This window comes from Neophocaena asiaeorientalis, unplaced genomic scaffold (genome assembly GCF_003031525.2).
Source record: "Neophocaena asiaeorientalis asiaeorientalis breed wild unplaced genomic scaffold, Neophocaena_asiaeorientalis_V1.1 scaffold371, whole genome shotgun sequence".
Classification (NCBI taxonomy): Eukaryota; Metazoa; Chordata; class Mammalia; order Artiodactyla; family Phocoenidae; genus Neophocaena; species Neophocaena asiaeorientalis.
The window spans coordinates 6,129,334-6,149,418 of NW_020172369.1; positions in this window are offsets into that span (position 1 = coordinate 6,129,334).

A 20,085-nucleotide genomic window follows, 5' to 3' on the forward strand; every position below is an offset into this window, starting at 1 on the left:
CTTTACCCTCCACATGGCCATGAATGGTCTTTCTAAACCATTCCCCAGAATTATACTTTTAAACCACATGACCTAAGAAGTCTTATCAGTTAGTCCCTTTGATATTGCAAATAACAGAAAACTTGACTCAAGCTGCTTAAGTAAAAAATTTGCTTTCTAGGTTCATGTAATGAGAAGGTCCAGAGATGGGAGAATTGGCTACAGGATGGTTTGATCCCGTGACTCAATGGTGTGACCAAGGACCAAGTCTGTGTCTGCCTGTTGCGTCTCCCACTGTACCAGCTTCATTCTGTACTGAGGCTGGCTGGTCCTGGGCTTGCAAGAAGAAGCCAACAGCTCGTGGGACTGCATGCTCCCCTGACTACTTTTATTTTTTTTTATTTTTTTGCGGTACGCGGGCCTCTCACCGCTGCGGCCCCTCCCCCTGCGGAGCACAGGCTCCGGACGCGCAGGCTCAGCGGCCACGGCTCACGGGCCCAGCCGCTCCACGGCATGTGGGATCTTCCCGAACCGGGGCACGAACCCGTGTCCCCTGCATCGGCAGGCGGACTCTCAACCACTGCGCCACCAGGGAAGCCCCTTGACCACTTTTAAAGGCAGAGAGTGCTGTTCCAGAGCTGGGCGAGGATCCTTAGATTCACTTGATTGGATAGGCCTAGGTCACAGGCCCAACTTTGTGGCCAGGGGCATAGAAAGTGTTGATTGGTTTAAGTAAACTAGGAGCTATTGTGCACTTCACCTGAAGTACTGGGGTTGAATAGGGATGGGAGATTCCAGAACAATTATGAGGATACAGGAGAGGCTGAAACCCGGGTGGGCCTCTAGAAACTCTCCACATTTGAGCTACCAACCGTCCATCCTGTCTCAACTCCCACCACAGCCACCTCCTTCGCCTACCCTGTACTCAGCCACGTGGGACTATTTGTGGTCCTCTGAATAAACCCTGCCATCTCCACCTCTAAGTCTGTTCATGTTCTTCTCTAATTGATAATATACACTCCCCCTCACTCCCCCGGCATTTTGGATACTTACTCAAAACCCACTTTTCCCAGATGCTTTTACAGACCCCCAGCTAAAAGAATATTTCTCTTCTCCATTCTGCAATCCATCTTCTTCTCCACATTAGCAGCTGAGTGACTCTGGACAACTTACTTGACCTCTCTGAGCTTCAGGTTCCTCCTCTGTAAAATGTGGAAAATATTGTACTAGTGCGCGTGCCAAGAGGCGCTGCGAAGATTAAGGGAATGCACTAAAGCTCTCAGAACAGTGCTTGGAGCCCGGAAAGTATCAATATATGTTATCAGTTTTATCTTTGCCTTTATATACATACCAGTGAGCCTTGCGGTAGACTGACTCTGTGCTTATCTCTTCAGTAGATTGTGAGCTGCTCGAGTATAGAGTAAACATACTCATCAATGTATATTAGACTCACTTAACGAATATTTTTTAAGCACCACTGTGTGTCAGACCCTGTGGTACAGAGAGCAGGGCACGCTCGTTGTCTGCCCTTTTAAGGCCTAGAACGTTCCCAGCACAGAGCAGCATTTCTAGAGTCAAAGTGAGATTAGAACTGATAGAAAGAACCACATTTCCTGGTGAGGTGGCCCTGGCATATCCGAGTGAGGTCAGGCCATAAAGGCTGGTGAGAACCGTAACTTTGGCTGAGGATGCGTCATGTAGGGGGTCACTGCAAAGGCAGCAGGCAAGCCGTGCAAAGGCTATATCATAGATAAGGATATGAGTGAAGTGACACGACCACAGTTAGGTGGTTTTGACAGCCCACTTGATGGAAGACCCAAAGGTTAGAGGAGCTCAGGACGGAGGATTGCTACCTGATAACGACTTTTGGGATGGGCTAAGGCATGGCGGCACTCACTCCAGATCTGCCCTATGACATGACAAGGAAATTCTTGCTGTGTCTGCCATAGTCTCATACTTCCACATTTTTTTTTCTTACTTTGTTTTCAGGCCTATTCCAACGAACCAGGGGATGCTGGAAATGGGAGGCTTTGCAGTAACTCAGATGAGACCTGCATGGTGCCTGAACGAGATCATTATTAGTAATGGGGATGGAGAGAGGTGTGTGGATTTTGAAATATTTAGGAAAAAGAACAGACTGGACTTGCTGATTGGTTGGATGTGCAAAATATATCGGTGAGGATGATTTCCATTGCTTATAACTGACACCCTTCCTCATGCTGGCAAAAACAAAGGAAATGTATTCTCTCAAATAACAGAAGACTTAAGGTTAGGACCTGCTTTAGGGTTTGTGACTTCAACAGCCCAACACTCCTTGTCTTTCCACCCTGCCACCCACCAAAAGCACTGGCTTCATCCTAAGGCTGGTTTCCCATCACATCAGTAGAAGGCTACCCCCAGGGATGTGTTTTTTTTCACATGGGATGGGGGCAGGGGGAATAGCTTCTCTTCTGAGAAGTCCAAAACAAGTCTCTTCTCAGGTCTCTTTGGCCTACATTGACTCAGACCTGCCCACCCTGAAGCCATCAATCACCAGCATGGGACATGAGATCAATGGATGTTGGGGGGGGCCAGCCACGATGTCCACTAACTTAGGCAACTGGGTCATGGTAGTGCCCTTTACTGATTAAGGAATCTGGGAGGAAGAATTGGTTTGAGGAGAAGATGATAAGCTTATTTTTAGACTTGCATCCCAATGTTTGCTTTCACTTAGTAGAAAAGTCCAAATGAGACTTAGGTCACTGCAGAACTTCTGAGGACACATCCTTAGTTAAGAAGAGTATGGGCCCAAGAAGCTATACGCTCCTCTAGGAGCTTCTTCCATTGCCAACCCAGATTCTATCCTAGCTGCGGTAAGGATGGTCCCGCTGCACTGTGGCAAAACCACGTGTGAATGCTTTTCTGCTTCCAAGGGGGTCCTCAGTTAATTTGCTCCTTATTAAATCACCCCAGCACCATGCCTCAAACTCGAGATTGTATATGAGTAAGGTGTTTGTGACATTTGTTGTCACTTGGTAATTTTAGGTTTTGCTGATGCAATCTTTAATGAGCTTTTTCACCTCCCTAATGCTGCTTCTGCTATTATTCTGATACCGTAAGGAGGTGGGAGTGTGCTAAAGACATTTACTTGAAATGCAAGGTCTAGCCTATGTATGGTGTGTTTGTAATTCACAAGTAACGAGTAAAGAGATCTTGCGAAGCAGCATAGTCTAGGGAATAGGAACGTAGATGATGGACCCAAATTGCCTGGGTTCAAATCTCAGCTCTACCACTACAAGCTGTGTGACCTCAAGTCAGTTTTACTCTGTGCCTCAGTTTCTTCAGCTGCAAAGTGGGTTTGATTATGATGATAGTAATAGAATCAATAGCACAGGCTGGTTAGCAAGTTCATTATACAAGAAATGCTTACAAAAGTACCTGGCCTGTAGGAAGTGTTCTTCACTTGCTTGGTTGTTGATTGTTTTCTAAAAATAATTTTTTTGAAAGATTCTATACCTTTTTTCCTTTGGTCAACATATTCGAAACCAAACTGTACACTCAGGTTTTGATTAGCATGTTTCTCTGTGACACAGCCTGTGTAACTTGAGATGGAATCAAAAGCCCATCCTGGCTGACCTCTGGGCAGGTCAACACCAAGCTGTGGTCTCAGGGGCTTCTCAGGACTTGGCTTCATCTCAGCCACAGGTGGTCTATTACCTTGTTTAACCGATTACATCCAATTAAAGGGATGGCCTTAATTTGCCTTTCAAGCACTTATAATCAGCTAAACTGTTCGACATCACTTCCTGATGCTAAGATCTCCTGCTTCCTCTTTCCCACACAAGGGCAGCAAAAAGAAACATATTCAAATGAAGGAATTTTCAAAGTCTAAGTTTTTACTGAAGGATGGTTTCTCCTTCCCTTTGGCTTTTGATGCATTTATAAATCACTTATGTAGCCATCTGCTGCAGCTTTGAACTAAATACAAATCACCTCTTTTTAAGTCAAAGGACTGCAAGAAGTTTTTGTAAAAGAAATTAATGGGAAAGAATTTACATAGGTTAATTTTCCCAGTATAAAATAATATATGCTTCATATGGAAATTTGGAAAATGTAGAAAAGTACATGGGGAAAAAAGAAAAAAAAACAACCTCTATGACCCGAACCAGAAATATCTGCTAGAAACATCTGAGTATATTTTCTTCCAGGCTTTTATTCTGCGTATAGATTGTGTTTAATGTAGTTGTGATCAAAGTATGAATACAGTCTATATCCTGAATTTTGCTTCACTTAACTTTAAAAATTTTCCCCACATTGTTGTAAATTCTAAAAAGTTATATCAGTTGTATGTTATTTCACTATGCCTAATTATTTGTTTTTCTATTATTGAACACTGAATTAAAAATGATATCTAATATTTTTAATCATTTCCCCCCACTTTTTTGGTTTCTTATTTAGAATTGATTTGAGGCAGTGAAATATATAGGTCAAAGGGTATAAACATTTTTAAGGTTCTTGATTCATACTGTCTATTCTAAAATGTCTGTTCCAACTTAACCTTCCCATAAGAATGGGTGAGAGTACATTAGCAGAAGGTCAAATTTCATCCTCATGCTGTCCAGAGGAAGCTGGTAGGGTTCTTATCTCCTTCCCTCCCACCGCCTTTTAAAAGTATTGTAATAAAAATTACCATCTTAACCATTTTTAAATGTACAGCTCACTAGTGGTAAATATATTCACATTGTTGTGAAACAGATCTCTAGAGGTTTTTATCTTGCAAACCTGAAACTCTGTAACCATTAAAACATGACTGCCTGTTTTCTCCCTCCCATCAACCTCTGGCAAGCACCATCTCCTTTCTGTTTCTATGAATTTGACTATTTCAGAGATCTCGTTTAAGTGGGATCATACAGTCCTCCCGAGTCCCTTTTGGAGCAGCATATCTAGAAATTACTTGCAGAGGGGCAGTCACTCAGAGTGTGACCTCTGGGAGAGGCAAACATGCAGCCTTCTTCTCCTTTACTGCTACCTCTCCCACCCCAGGCCCACCTTATCACATTTAAGCTCCATATCAGACTCATATATCCATCTGCCTCTTGGCTATCACTACTTGGATGCCCCACAGTCACTTACAACACAACAAACTAAACTCATCATCTCACTCCATTTCAAGCCTATTCTTTGTCCTCCAAGTTGCCTATCCCAGTGAATCCCACCATCATTCAACCAGGTTGTATGAGACAGAAGCCTGGAGTCATCCTAGACTCTTCCTAGTTGCCTATTGCCAAAGTAAGTTTGGTCCTCACGTACTTTCAGTTTCACCTTCTAAATATCTTTTGAACCTGGACTATTTCCCTATCTGGCTCATTTCAGTCTCTTATTGGGTTAGTCCTCAACCTGCACTCCCTGCCTTTAGCCTGAGTCCCTTCAATCCATCCCCCAAACTACTGCCCGAGTTAGCTTTCTAAAGGACAAATCTGACGATCTGATTCCTTTACTTAAATCTTTTCCATTTAGGATAAAGTCCAAAGGCCTCAACAAGACTTTTCACGATCCTGCCCGCCCCCCAGCTCTGTGCCGCAGCTGTGCACACCTGTTTGCATAGCCCCTCCATTACTCCATCAAGTCCCGTTGGCCTTTTGCACCTCCTGTTACCCCTTTTCAGAAAGTAAGTCCTTTTCTCCCGTCCTTTCTGGGCCATTTGTTATTTGCCACTTAAATGTCAGATGAGTCATCCCTTCTCTAGAGGAAGCCTTCCTGAATTCCCCTGCCTGGCTCTGGTGCCCCTCGTCTAGCTCTCATAACTCCCAATGCAGACCTCCACTTCTGAGTCATCCTTAATTATCGGTTTACATACATATCTGTCTCCTCAACTAGATTTGTAAGTGACTTAAAGACAGGTTCTGCGTGTTTCATCTCTCCATCTCCAGCTCTAGCCAAGTGCCTGGCACGCAGGAGATACTTAAAACATCCTTGCTGGATTAATGAAGTTACTCTTTTTTTTTTTTTTTTTCGGTACGCGGGCCTCTCACTGTTGTGGCCTCTCCTGTTGCGGAGCACAGGCTCCGGACGCACAGGATCAGCGGCCATGGCTCACGGGCCCAGCCGCTCCGCGGCATGTGGGATCTTCCCGGACCGGGGCACGAACCCGTGTCCCCTATATCGGCAGGCGGACTCTTAACCACTGCGCCACCAGGGAAGCTCTGAAGTTACTCTTGCTCTTCTTCCTCCACCGCTCTGCTACTTTCCAAGGCAAGGGCAGAAACTTCTTCCTGTTGCTACAGCATATACGTTTATACAATAAGTCCTTATGAAAGCCAGCTTTCCTTCTATTTATAGAGAAGTATTGATAATATTGTATTTTCAAAGTGGGGACTTCCATCGTGAAAATGGAAGTGTTACTAAATCTTAGAACCCAACAAAAAGCCAAGAAACATAGAAAGCAAGTTTTAAAAAAAGTGGGCCCATGTATTTTGTCAAGCTTACTACTGTCCTCTGTTAGTGGTCTCTAACAGATTCCTGCGCCCCTTCTAAAAGCTTAGCACCCAAGTGCATGAAACTCAAAGCTTCAGTCCAACGACAAGGCACTGACTCAAAAGTCACCACTTAACTGCGCTTCACTCTTCTCTTCCCCCTCTCCCATTGCACAGGGATGCAAGTTCTTGTTTTATTCAGAGTGTGGAAAACTTTCCTCTATTATCCCATTCTGGAAAAGACTCGCGGAACAAAATTGTGAAAGTAATTTTGTAAAGCATTTCCTAATCAGGTTAGAAGTCTAATGAGAATTTCTCCTTTAATCCTCCTTCTTCCACTATTACACCCGCCATCCGCTGCGGGCGACGCGCCTGCCGCCCAGGGAGGGAGCCACCGGGGCCTCCCTGTCCCGCGTCCCTCCGGTGGGTCCGGCCGCTCCTCTGCGTTCTCTGCGAGTCTGCGCACAATAGGGGGAAACGTGTTTAGGGAACCTCAGGTCCTGCCAGATCACGCGGGAGGTCAGTTACCCTCTGTTGGGAAAGAGAGAGGGAAGAAAGACGGTCATCAGATAGCCTCCTTGCGATAGCTTAGGGACCCGCCAGTTTAGGGGCGCACAGCCCAGCCGTGGGGACCAGGTACCCCGCCGGACGTCTGCAACCAGCGGCCGGGGCACCGCGGAGAACGCGCTCGCGTTTTATTCTACATGGGATAAGTGGTCCCAGCCCTTTCCGCTTGCTGCTGCTAGGGGCTGTTGGCCGGGCCTAAATTCAGCGACTGCAGGGAGACTGAGAACCTAGCGCCGGCGCCTCTAAGCCTCGGTCTCCTTTACTAGCGCCAAGCAGCTCCATGCGCATGCGCCAAGAGGTCTTGTCCAAGGTTACTTCAGATAGGCTGCTGGAGATTTGCTTCTGACGTTTCCCAGCGCGCTTCCTTCCATATCGAACAACTTTATTGAGATATAATTCACATACCATACTACTCACCCACCTAAACTGGAAGATTCAGTGGGTTTTAGTATATTCACAGGTAAATGCAACCATCACCAGAGTCAGTTTTAGAACATTTTCATCTTCTCAAAACAGAAACAGAAACAACCCCCTACCAAAACCCTGTACCCGTTAGCTTTCACTTCCTCTGTATCCCTCCCTCCCTCTCACCTCCCCAGCTCTAATGTGCTTTCTCTCTTATAGATTTGCCTATCCCAGACATTTCATCTAAATGGAATCATGTGTCATCTTTTATGACTGTTTTCTTTCATTTAGCATTGTTTTCAAGGTTTATCCAGGTTGCAGTAGATACCACTACTTCCTTTTTGTTGCTGAATGATATTCTACTGCGTGGACTGTACACACATTTTGTTTATCTATTTATTGGTTGGTGGACATTTGAATTGCTTCCATCTTTTGGCCATTATGGATAATAGTGATGTAAACATTCACACTCGTGTTTTCATTTGTCTTCGGTAAAACCTAGGAGCAGAATTGCTCAGCTGTGTGATCAATTTATGTTTAACTTTTAAGGAAACTGACAAACTGATTCCAAACGGGTGGTAAATTCCCAACCAGCAATGCATGATGGTTTCAGTCTCTACAGGTCCTCTCCAATATTTGCTATTATTCGACTTTTTTGCTATAGCCACTCTAGTGGGTGGGCAGCGGTTCCTCAGCTTTTCCAGTGCAAAACTTCTAAAGCCTTTCTGGATGTAAGAACTGGACTTGCATAGTATATTCTAGAAGGATCATGAATGGTAGGTGACTCAATCAGCTTGTAAAACACAACAGTGTCACTGTTTCCAGTGAAAACTGAAGTAGAAAGTAATTATTTACAAACATGTATCTGATTGATAGCAAAGAGCTTGCCAAGGAAGCTCCAGTTAAGAGCGGACTCCATCTGCTACTTCCCATACCACCACCCTATTCCCAAATCTCAGCTTCTACTGTCTGTAGCAGACAAGTTATTCTCATAGTATGTGATTAAACATGACCCTGTATGTGCAAAAACTTTATCTGGCAGTCAAATGTTATTCTGGTTTGTGTTGTCCGAACCCAAAGTTATTTTCCTGGAACCAGGGTGTTTGATTAGGTTTTAAGTTTATTTAGATATAATCATAAATTCTCATTTATAAGAAACTGCTTTTATAGTAACAGTTATAATGTTTCTGTTTACATGACTAGCTTCAGATCACTAAAGGGACGGGCTACCATGTTACACTAAAAGAGAATTCAGACAGTAAGTTGCATTTATAGCAATGAAGGGGTGGGGAGGGGTGGAGAATCCCTTCCTGGCTTAACCTAGGTATTGCTCAAATTCAGAAATGCCTGCCCTAATCTTCCATTTATGTCAATGTAGTATTTTTCTTAAGCAAATATGTATATTGCATATAATGATCAAAGCAGGAATATATTTGGAATATGGTTGGAAGAGGTCATATTTAGCCAGACAAGCAGCAAATGTTGCAGGTGAGGCATGCATTGTATTCTCACCTTTGCTTGATTTGACTGTGATTCTAAGTCTTAGCTGCACATTGGAATCACCTGAGGAGCTTGAAAAACATGTTTATACCAAATGCCATCCCAGATGAATTAAATCCCGATGCCCAGTTTTTGTTGTTTTTCAGGGGGTTTGGGTAGGGGAGGCTAACTTCAGTATTTTATATCAGATCCCCCAACAGATATCAAGGGCTGAAGTTGGTCTGACCCATGGTTCTCAAAGTGTGGTTCCAGGACCAACAGCTTTGTCACCTGGGAACTTGATTGAAATGCATAGCCTTGGTCCCAGCCCAGATTTAGTGAATTAGAAACTCCGGAAGAGGGCCCAGCAATCTGTGGTTTAACAAGTCCTCCAGCTGATTTTAATGCGTGCTGAAGTTTGAGAACTGGTCTCACTAGAAATTCTCCATTTTGGCTCCACGTTGGAATCCCCTGAGAACTTCAAAAAATGACCGATGCCCGGGTTCCATCCCGAGATATCTGATTTTAATTGTTTGAGGTGTGGTATAAGAATTGGGATTTTTATAAAAGCTTCCCAGATGATTCTAATATGTGGCCAAGTTGTAAACTATAGATCTAAGCCAGCGATTCTTAAAGTGTGGTCCCGAATGCCTCACCTGGGAATTTGGACTACAAATGGTTGTGTCCGTGCTAGATCTACTGAATCAGACACTCTGCGGGTGGTGCCCGAGAATCTGTGTTTTCTGAAACCCTCCATGTGATTCTGATGCTCAAAACCACTCGTCTAAACAGCATAGTTCTAGGTCTGAAGTTGGGTTATGTATATGTATGCAGGGTGACTCATAGTTCCATACAAAATGAGTAGGCCCTGGAGGAACACACTTTCTCTTTATGTAATTAATATGTATTATTAAGTTCTATTATTACCACTGTAATGTTCACCTGTTTTTTAATTATTTTGCCTTTGTGGATTTGAAGGATGATCTCCTTTATGCTTTTATCTTGATTTGCTCATTTATTTGGGCTTCAGAGGCCTGGACATTTCATTTGACATCGGGGAAACAGTGGCTTCCTTTCTTCTCTATGGAGCCCTTCCCATGGGAAACTTATTTTGAGAATCCATGTTTTCTCAAGTTGGCAGCGACTTTCTTAAAACAAACATCAAACCATTATCACAACCCACAAAGCCATCCCCAAATTCAAGTCACTCGATTTAGGAATTTAACATATATCCTGAACTAATTAGAAGAGTACAAAGTTCTTATCATTTGAAGCAGCCTGGCTGATTTCAAAGATACATACTGAATACTGTGTATCTCATCATGATCTTTTCATAGACTTGAAGCCAAGCAACTTGTTTTCTCCTCAACTTTCCTCTATTAGAGCCAAGTTTCTTTATGAGCAAAGACAAATGGTCTTCTAGAACAGTGGTTCTTAAAGTGTGGTCCCTGCATCAGCAGCAGCAGAACCGCCTTGCCCTCCAGGTAACTCTGATGCATGCTAAAAGTTGAGAACCACTTTCTTAAGCAAGAAATCTGGGAATGATTCTTGACTCATTACCTGGCAGGGCAGTATTCTCTCCATCCAATGACATGCCAAGTACTGCTCAATGTTCTTTCAGATTGCCTCTCCCTTTTTCTTTCCCTCCCTGAAACCATAGGCTTAAACCAGTTTCATTCCCAGAAGATTCCCAACTCTAGGATTTCTTTCTATATGTGTGTATTCTTTTTGTATCACCTCAACTATGTATAAGGAGGATTCAAAATCTCTCCCTTCTGTTTCTGAACCTAACTAGATTATCTTATCCCGTTTCACTTTCTTTGTCCTCATGAGCACGGTAATCATTTTTCACTGGACCATCCCTCTGCTGCCCTGTTTCCTTACACTCAAGGCCCTCTTCTCCCGACTATGGCACAGACCATCACACCCTCTTCTGTTTTCTCTCCTAACTGCACATATGCCACAAATACAGGTACAGGGAATAAAGGCAGCAAATTGCTTTTGACCCATGACATTGAAGTGTCTCATCCTGCACGATTCTTCCTTCACTCACCATCCATCAGCATATTCTCACTCTCTGGCTTGCACTTAAGATGTGGGTCCAAGAGACCGGATTCTATGAATAAACACATGGACAAAGCAATATGAAAATTCCTCCTAGGGAAACATATGAATGGACTTGTGGACTCCTTACCTGTTGATCTGATTACAAAGGAGAACAAGAGAGAAAATGATGACAAAGATGACACTAGGATGTACTCTTGTTCAGTCTTCTCTAAGGTTTTTGTGTGTCCAATTCAAGAAGGAAGAATATTTATGGTCTATAATATGGTACCTTTTGTAGAAAACCCTTAATGCTCAACAATTGTAAAGCAAGATCTTGTGTGTGTATGTGTGTGCATGAACACACACACACGTGTTTTTAAAAGGATCTAAGTTCACAATGATAAAATCCAAAGAATTGTTAATGAATTCCTCTTTCAATGTACTCTACTAGCTCTATACCTCAGTTATTAGAAGTAATTATTGGCAGGAACTTGGTAAAATAGAATAGAGATATGCTGTCCCATATAAGTGCTTTGTAGCTTGTCAGTAAGGATTGAGTTTTGGGGAAGGAATAGAAGAAGGTAATATTTATAAATTAGATAACATTGATTTAAAAGTTAATTCTTCTTGTCAAATTTCAAGGAAAAAAAAAATCTCAATAAATGTTACATATTGACAATAAGTGGTACCAGGACAGTAAAAGGAGTCTCTGGGCATGTTTTAAGTTTTTGTGTTTTGAATAGAAATTTTAGAAACAAAGATGGTTTGAATAAGAACTATAAAAATTTAACATTGGCTGATAGTAGAGTGAAATTTTGGTTAGAGTCACCTATATAAGGAGTACTTAAATTCCGTAACACTTTTAGGTTTGCTTAACACATACAAAACATTAAAAAAAAATCTTAAAACTGGGTGTGAAAATTCACTAAGAGTATTTTACAGAGGACAAAAATTTTAACTCAGAGCTGTAGATTCTCAGAAAACTACACTTGGAGTTTGGGTACTTTGGTAAAAACTTTAAAAAAGCATTTAAAATATTTCTTATGATAATTGTGTACAGACTGAGGCAATGACGTGTGACAACACACACAACCAAAGACTAATCAAGCTGTCTTCAATGCTGAATACATTCTGCCTTTTGCAAATTAGGGCATGTGTTTAAACGCTATGAACAATTCTGCCAATTCATCTTTCTGTTTCTATTACTTATTTTTTCCAGTGGGGAAATACATTAATTTTATTCTATATACTATGTTTTATCATTACTTAATACAATATGACAAACAGAAAACCTAAATAGCCAAAGATAGCTAAGTATTTTATAGTGTTTTTAGATGGTAAAAGAAAAGTTTATTCAATTACGCCTTCTATTAAGATCTGAGGAAGTTGTGTCCTCCAGAGTGTACTTTCAAGGACGGTAAGCAATCTGCCTGCTGCACCTGGGAAGGATGCTCACGGAGGGATGGCCACAGTTGCAGGAAACCTTAGTAGCAGTGAATTCTGGGTATTTGGCATGACAGGTAGATGGGGGTAGAAGGCCCAAAGAGAGAGGTCCTGGGTTCATTTGTCTCATGTGCTAGTGGGAGGGTCAGTAGGGCCAGCTCTCTACATGGGAACCTGCAGCAGGGATAAACCATCTCTTCATTTCATTGTCATCTGACGAGCAGCTCATAAAGGAGAGGGACAGGAAGGAAGATTCCAGACTGAAAACCCAAACCTCTGTTAAATGGTGATACTAACCAGAAATACCAAGCCCTTTGCCATTTCTTTGGAAAGAAACTTGTCCTATTTCATTAAATTATACTTGATAAGGGATTGAAAAAAGTCATTGAAAAACAGAAAAATACCTTTGATGCTATAACAACGGGACCTTTTAAGTGGGAAACATTTGTGAAAATCTTTTGTTTAGCTCTTTCAATTATTGACAAGTAAAATATATTTTAAAAGTTGTGAAATAGAACACATCTATAAAAGAAATAAAATACATGAACATTCTATAAGTTTCGAAATAGGAATACCATGGACTGGGTGGCTTAAACAACACAAATTAAAAATTTCAGTTCTGGAGGATGGAAATTTGAGATCAGGGTGCCAACATGGTCAGATTCTGGTGAGGACTCTCTTTCTGGCTTGCAGAAGGCTGTCTTCTCAATGTGTCTTCACATAGCAGAGAGGGAGAGAGCAGCTCTCTGAGGTCTCTTTTTATAAGGGCACTAATCCCATCATGAGGGGCCCACTCTCATGACTCATCTAATTACTTCCTAAAGGCCCCATCTCCAAATACCATCACATGGCAGGGGGCTGTGAGGGCTTCAGCATATGGATTTTGGGGGGACACAGTACAGTCCATAGCAGGAATGAGATCCAAACACCATTCACTTCTTTCCTCTTTTTGTAACTGGGAGGTTGCCTGGTCCCACTAGCCTTTGAGTATAGGCAAGGTCACAGTAATGCCCAAATTACAGTGACTCTTAACCCTTCCTGCCTGCTGGGACTTTGTCCCCTTTCTAACTTCTCGGCCCTACCTGGACAGTGCCTCATTGATGTTCAGGAACAAGTTCACCACTGCCAGGCCCTCCTGAAGACTGCTGACTTGCCAAGCCTCCAATCTTCCACTGGTGCATTACCCTGCACCCTCAGAGTGCCGTTTGGTGGTAAGTATGCATAGGGGTGGGGTGAGGGTGCAGAATGACTCACCCCATCCCAACTTTGCAGCATGTTGTTACCTGGGTGCTGATCAACACTGGTTTGTTTTGTTTTGTTTTGTTTTGTTTTTTGCAGTACGCGGGCCTCTCACCGTTGCGTCTCTCCCGTTGCGGCCTCTCCCGTTGCGGAGCACAGGCTCCGGACGCGCAGGCTCAGTGGCCATGGCTCACGGTCCCAGCCGCTCCGCGGCATGTGGGATACTCCCGAACTGGGGTACGAACCCGTGTCCCCTGCATCGGCAGGCGGACTCTCAACCACTGCGCCACCAGAGAAGCCCTTGTTTTCTTTTTTAACCAGAGTAATCTATCATACAAACAGTTCCTTCAGCCTCTGGTCCTAATCTCTCTACCGAGCCTCAAAACCTTCCCCTCTCTTTTTCTTTTCTTCCTCATCTCTGCCCTGGGCCCCTGAATCAAAAGGTAACAAAACAAAACAACAACATTCCTTTCAACCTAAACTCAAAACTCCAGTGTACATCAATTCAGGCAGACAGACAACTTAGGGGGTTAGCAGTCCACTAGTTTCAAAAAAATACAAAATCCCAGTTTGGGGCTCACCTGGACCCTCCCACTATACTCTGAATTTTAATAATTTTAAATCATTTTAGACTTCTTTATAATAAAGATCTATGAACACAAAAGTCCTAAATTATGAAACACTTAGACACAGGATCTAATGACAACATAGGATACAGCTACTGCAGTATTGCATGAATGTCCAGGCAACCTAGGAAAATAGGCCTCCACTTCCACTGAATGAAACTGGATACAGGTTCTGAGGAGGAATGATTCACAAACTTGCTTTCGTGACACCCTAAGATTTATCTCATTTATATCCAGAGCTGTCTTGGAAGTGTGAAAATTTAAAAAATTTAGTTGAGTTACTTAAATTTTGAAAAGAATACACTGCAAATTAGTATTTGAATTATTTTAATTGAGAAAAAATGTTGTAAATTACTACTTGCATCATTTTAATTGAGAAAAAAATACGCTGTAAACTGCTCTTCGAGGGAAAGAAGGTGTTATGGAGTCAAACCAATAGCAGGGATTCAGATATGACTTTGGGCAAATCTCCTACTTCTCTCTGCCCAGGCTTCTTCCTCTAAAACTGGGAAAAAATAATAATTTCTCCTTCCTGGGTTATTGTGAGGATTCAATTAATGATAGGTGAAGTTTTTAAAGCTGTGCCTGGTATATGGTAAGCACCGTAAGAGTGTTTGCTGTTAAAAGCGTTTAAAGTTTTTTCAAGGAATTGGTCTCTCAGATTAGTCAGCAAAGAACTTTCAAAGCAAAAGTTATATCCAGAACTCAATAATACTTCTTACTAAGTCACTTTTCACTTACGCTTAATTTAATTTTTTGTGGGTCAGTAGTCTTTAATCAAAAGCAAAATGCATCCTTTCTATGCTAGTGAAGAATTTCCCAAAGTCTATTCCTTAGGGACGCTGTTTTAGTAGAATATTAGCAGATGTTCTGTGAAAAAAGGGATGAATCTGGGAAGTGTTGAGTTAGGCACAGAATAATGAGGCTTCTTTACTAAGGACTTCTCAGAGCCGTTCATGCTCTCATGTGCCCTGAGATTGCCAAGAGTTGCCCAAATGTATTTGAAAACTGGTTCTTTTATTTACAGAGAGTCTTGAAAGGTTAATGTCCTGTGAAATGCACTTTGGCATTTTAAATATCCTCTTTTGTTTTTTGTTTTTTCTTTTTTAAAGACGGAGTGGTCCATCCTGAAGCAATTCATTGGCAGGAGCAAGAAAACCTACAGAAGCTCCTCCTTCAGGGGCCAAGCCAAACTCCAGAAGAAGCAGTCCACGTTATTACCATCATAACACATAAGCAGGAGGCGTACCATTTGTATAGTATTTTACAAAATGCTTTGTCTCATTTTACCTTTGAAAAAAACAAAACCAACGCTGAGGGATAATTCTTAATTTACAGATGAGGAAACCGAGGCTTGGAGGAGAGAAGTATGGTCATGGGCTCACGGTCACACAGCCAGGAAAGGGGGACTAAAACCCAAGCAGGCAACTTGGAATCCTCTACCTCTCCCGCCATACCACACTGCTGCCTGATGGGATTCCAATTAAACAATTCCTTCAGGGCAAACACAGAGGGTCTTACATCTGACCTCAATTAGGAGAGATGGTAGTGGAAGTGCATTTTTGCGAGGCATGATATGCCACAAGGCAATATGGCATTTGAGACACGGCCTCTAGAGAAAGCGGGAAGCATGGGGAACAGAGGAAAACTGGCATTTAGTCAGAATTCTGGTCTGACAGTTTTGGGCGACTCTGTCGTGTGGTTTCTGATTGGTGGGTCCTCACAAAGGAGCCATCGCTGACCTCCATAAGTAGGCAACTTGCTTGTCCTCATATTCATAGCACTGCACGCTCAAGGGATGCTCTTTAGAAAGAGACTAAAAAAAGCACAACTTTCACTAATAATGAATAGCAGACGCTTATTTTTTCACTCTACTCAAAATAATCTAGTATTCTTCACAACAAGCACTGGTTCTTTCTCATCTTAAAAGGATATTACTGGGCTTCCCTGGTGGCGCAGTGGTTGAGAGTCCGCCTGCCGATGCAGGGGACATGGGTTCGTGCCCTGGTCCGGGAGGATCCCACATGCCGCGGAGCGGCTTGGCCCGTGAGCCATGGCCGCTGAGCCTGCGCGTCCCGCAAAAAAAAAAAAAAAAAAAAAAAAAAAAGGATATTACTATCTAGAGACACTGTTTTTTAAATTTAATTTAATTTTTTTTAATTTAATTTTTATTTTATATTGGAATCTAGTTGATTTACAGTGACACTGTTTTTTTTAATATATCCAATTACTAGATGCTTATTTATTTCTCATTAGAGGTGTAACAGTATCTGAAGAAAACTGAGGGGTAACCTAGTGTTAAGTTTATTTACTCATTGGTAAATCAGGTATATTACTAGTAAATAATAACAGTTGCTGTTTGAGTGCTTACTAATGGCTCAGCACCATGTAAAATGCTTTACATAATTGATCTTTAATCTGTGACAATGGAAAATAATAATTATCAATATGCCCATTTCACAGAGGAGAACTGAGGCTTCAAGATGTTAAATAATTTGCCTGCTGTCATGCAGCTGTTGATCTGAATATGTCTTTAGAACACACTTGTGAGTAGCTTGATAGGGATTGTGGCTTCCCAGCTCAATGTTCCAGGACTGACTCAGTGCCCAGTACATAGTAGGGGCTTTATATGAGTTTGTTTAATGAATACATAAACAAGCAAGACCCGGATGTTTCAAACACTGGCTGGGTTCCCGTAAAAGTTGTTTTAACAAAGGCGTTTTCCCTCGGAATGGATACAGCAACTTGTCTAAAGCCCAGAGTGAGGCAGCCTCTCTCTTTTCTCTGGGCTGCATGTGGAGTCTCTGGCCCTCCTGCACACCATTCCCAACATCTGTTTATTCACGATCACCTGCCCTCACTAGCAAACTGACGGAAAAAGGGCCTCATTGAGGACACCAAAGTAAGGACATCCACAGTGGCTAAAGCCCTGATGAAAGGATAACTGACGGTTCATGGCTTCTTCCAGGGCAGTCCCCGACCTGAATGCTGCTGTGTCCCTTCTGGCCAGTTGGCCATCCTTAAACCTCCTTCTTTTTCTTTTTTTTCCTATGCAGTCTCCAGAGTTCCCCAGGGGACTGAGCTACTGATACCCACAGTGGTGGTATATATATATATATATATTTTTTTTTTTTTTAACTGGAGTACAGTTGATCTACAATGTTGTGTTACTTTCAGGTGTACAACAAAGTGATTCAGTTATATATATACTTATACTCATTCTTTTAAAACTTTTTCTCTCATATAGGTTATCACAGAATATTGAGTAGAGTTCCCTGTGCTATACAGTAGTAGGTCCCGGTTGGTAATCTATCTTATATATAGTAGTGTGTGTATGTTCATCCCAACTTAAGCCTCTTTCATATGGAAATGCTGGAGTTGTAATGTGAGGATGAGCTCTTTTCCTCTGGAGGGCTCACCAGTTAATCTCCGAGGAAGCCCAGCCCAGGAGTGGCCCTGTGGATGAATTCCCAAATCTGGAGTATCTATCTATTCTGGGGCACCTGGAGCATCTCTTCTGCAAGAGAACACAGAGAAAGTCAATGGGCTGGATACAAATGACTAAACTGAAACTCCACAAACCAGGCAAGGAAATGGGTCTGCATGCAAACTGGAAAAGGATGGTACCTCAGGAGTGATGAATTATAAAAGAATAACACTCCCCTCTACTCCATGCCCACTCCGTTGGAAAAGGCCCTCTCCTGAGGGGCTAGGCTGGGCAGCTGCTCTCAGGCTGGAGAGGGGGTCACTTTTGCAGGTTTGCCTTGCATACAGGGGGTTGCTAAGTTTAAAGCAGCAGTTCTTTGCTCCAAGCTTCCAGGGATAAATCCCCTCTATGGATCAGGCGGTACAACACTGGGCCTCGTGCTTTCAGTCCAACTCTCTCCTGTGAATCCACCACCCAAGGTGGGAGGCCTCGACCCCTTCTTTCCTGGCTCTAACTGAACTGCCTTGTTCACTTCATCTTCATCCAAGTCCCTTCCCAAGCTCTGAAAAGGCCTTCTCAGACCTCAGAACATATCCTCACCCCCTCGTTCTTCCTTAGCAAAAGGTGCTTCCAAGCACTGACACGTCTATTAACTATTTGACTTGTGTACTATCTCCCCACTAGAATGTGAATTCCTTGAGGCAGGGACCATATAACCTTTGGATCACGGTCACATTCTCAGGTCCTAGCACAGTGCCAGGCACATAGAAGACAGTGAGTGTTTGTTGGATGTATGAACGAAGGAGAGTCAACATTCAGAAGCACATGAAATGGATAATTTTAACGTAGACCTCAATTTTGACCGAAAAGTAATACTGAGTATGGGAGAAATACTTTGTTTAGGTACCAATGCGGGTGAGGAATCCTCAACCTCACTTTGTCTCTTCCTCTCCCCCACCTATCTGCAGCTTGTCCACACCTCGACAAGGCAGCAGAAACAGGCCAAGGCAGGAAAGGCTGACTCACTGTAGATTCTGGAGGCTGGGAAAATTTACAGAACCACAGTGGGGTAGTGGACACACTGATTTCTGGGCAGGGTGGCCTGTCACTTTGGGGGAAGAAACTGCAAGTCAGAGAAACTTCTGGAAGGCAGAGGGGAGTGGGTGGATGGTTTCCTGTGCCTGGACCACCAGCTTCTGGGAGGGAAGAGGCAGGTGGCAATGATATTCTTGACGGAATATTGGGGAGGATGGAAAGGAGAACAGGAGGCTGAACTTCTGGTTTTGTGATTATAGCAGACCCCAGAGAGCTCTGTTACCTGTGCCAAGAGCAGAGAAAGCAGATAGTGGGATTATCCTCAGGGGGACAACTGACAAGTGGACTCTGGTGGAATACCAGGGAGCAAGGATGCCTGGGGCACCAGAAACAACAAATCCCAGTTGGCTGATGGAGGGACCCAGCCTAGACAGGGAAGCAGAGGAGGCCCTTGGGAAGGACTGAGGGGCTGGAGGTGAAGGTTTAGTGGAATAAGAGGTTCAGGAAGTGGCAATAATGTGTGTGTGTGGGTGAGAGGCTGAGAAACCAACGTCCATATTAGGCTCAGGCCACTCATTGTGCGGCGTCCAAAATGCATGAAGATGGCATTGAGATCAATAATAAGGAGGGATAGAAACGGACAAGCAATCTTCAAAGTGAGCATATTTCTGTTATCCTCAACAATGTTTATCAAGCGTTCCCTCACTGACGGCAGCCACAAGAGTGGACTTCAGAGGAGTACGAACAGCTCTGCTCCTTTGTCAGGGATAGAGAAGCCTGGATTTCTAAATTCAAAAAAACCACCCAGCTGTTTCTACAAATCAGGAACCGGCCCGAGATACACAATATATATTTTTAAAACATCTGTCTTCTCGAGGACTTGCATGTAGCACTCAGTACGCGCCACGCCACCACCTAGGCCGGATGTGTGTGGGTTGCGCGTGTGCGTCTAAGAATCAGAGACTTGCATCCCCTCAGCAAGGGCAGCCTCAGACGCAAATGCTCAGTCCCGCCACCCTGTCGCCCGCTGACAAGATCTGGCCGCCAACGCCTGGAAAAAAAAAAAAAAAAAATCCCCAGGGGCCTCCTCCCTACCCCCACCCCCCCAAGTCAGCCGAGAAAACAAGCGCTCCCTTTCCCCGGACATTAGATGCACAGGGGAATTCATTCCATCCTGGAGACTGGGAAGCCCCTGCGGAAGCGAGACCGTCTGCTAGTCAGGACATAGCTCCAGAAACCGAAAAAGAACATTCTCTGAAACCACATGTTCCCCTGCATGCGCCCGGGGCCCTGGGCTGATGGCCACAGTGAATGGCGGCCGCTCTCCCGGTTCCCTGCACCCTCCGCGGAACGTCCGGCGCGCCGCCCGCCCAGGTGCATCTGGTCT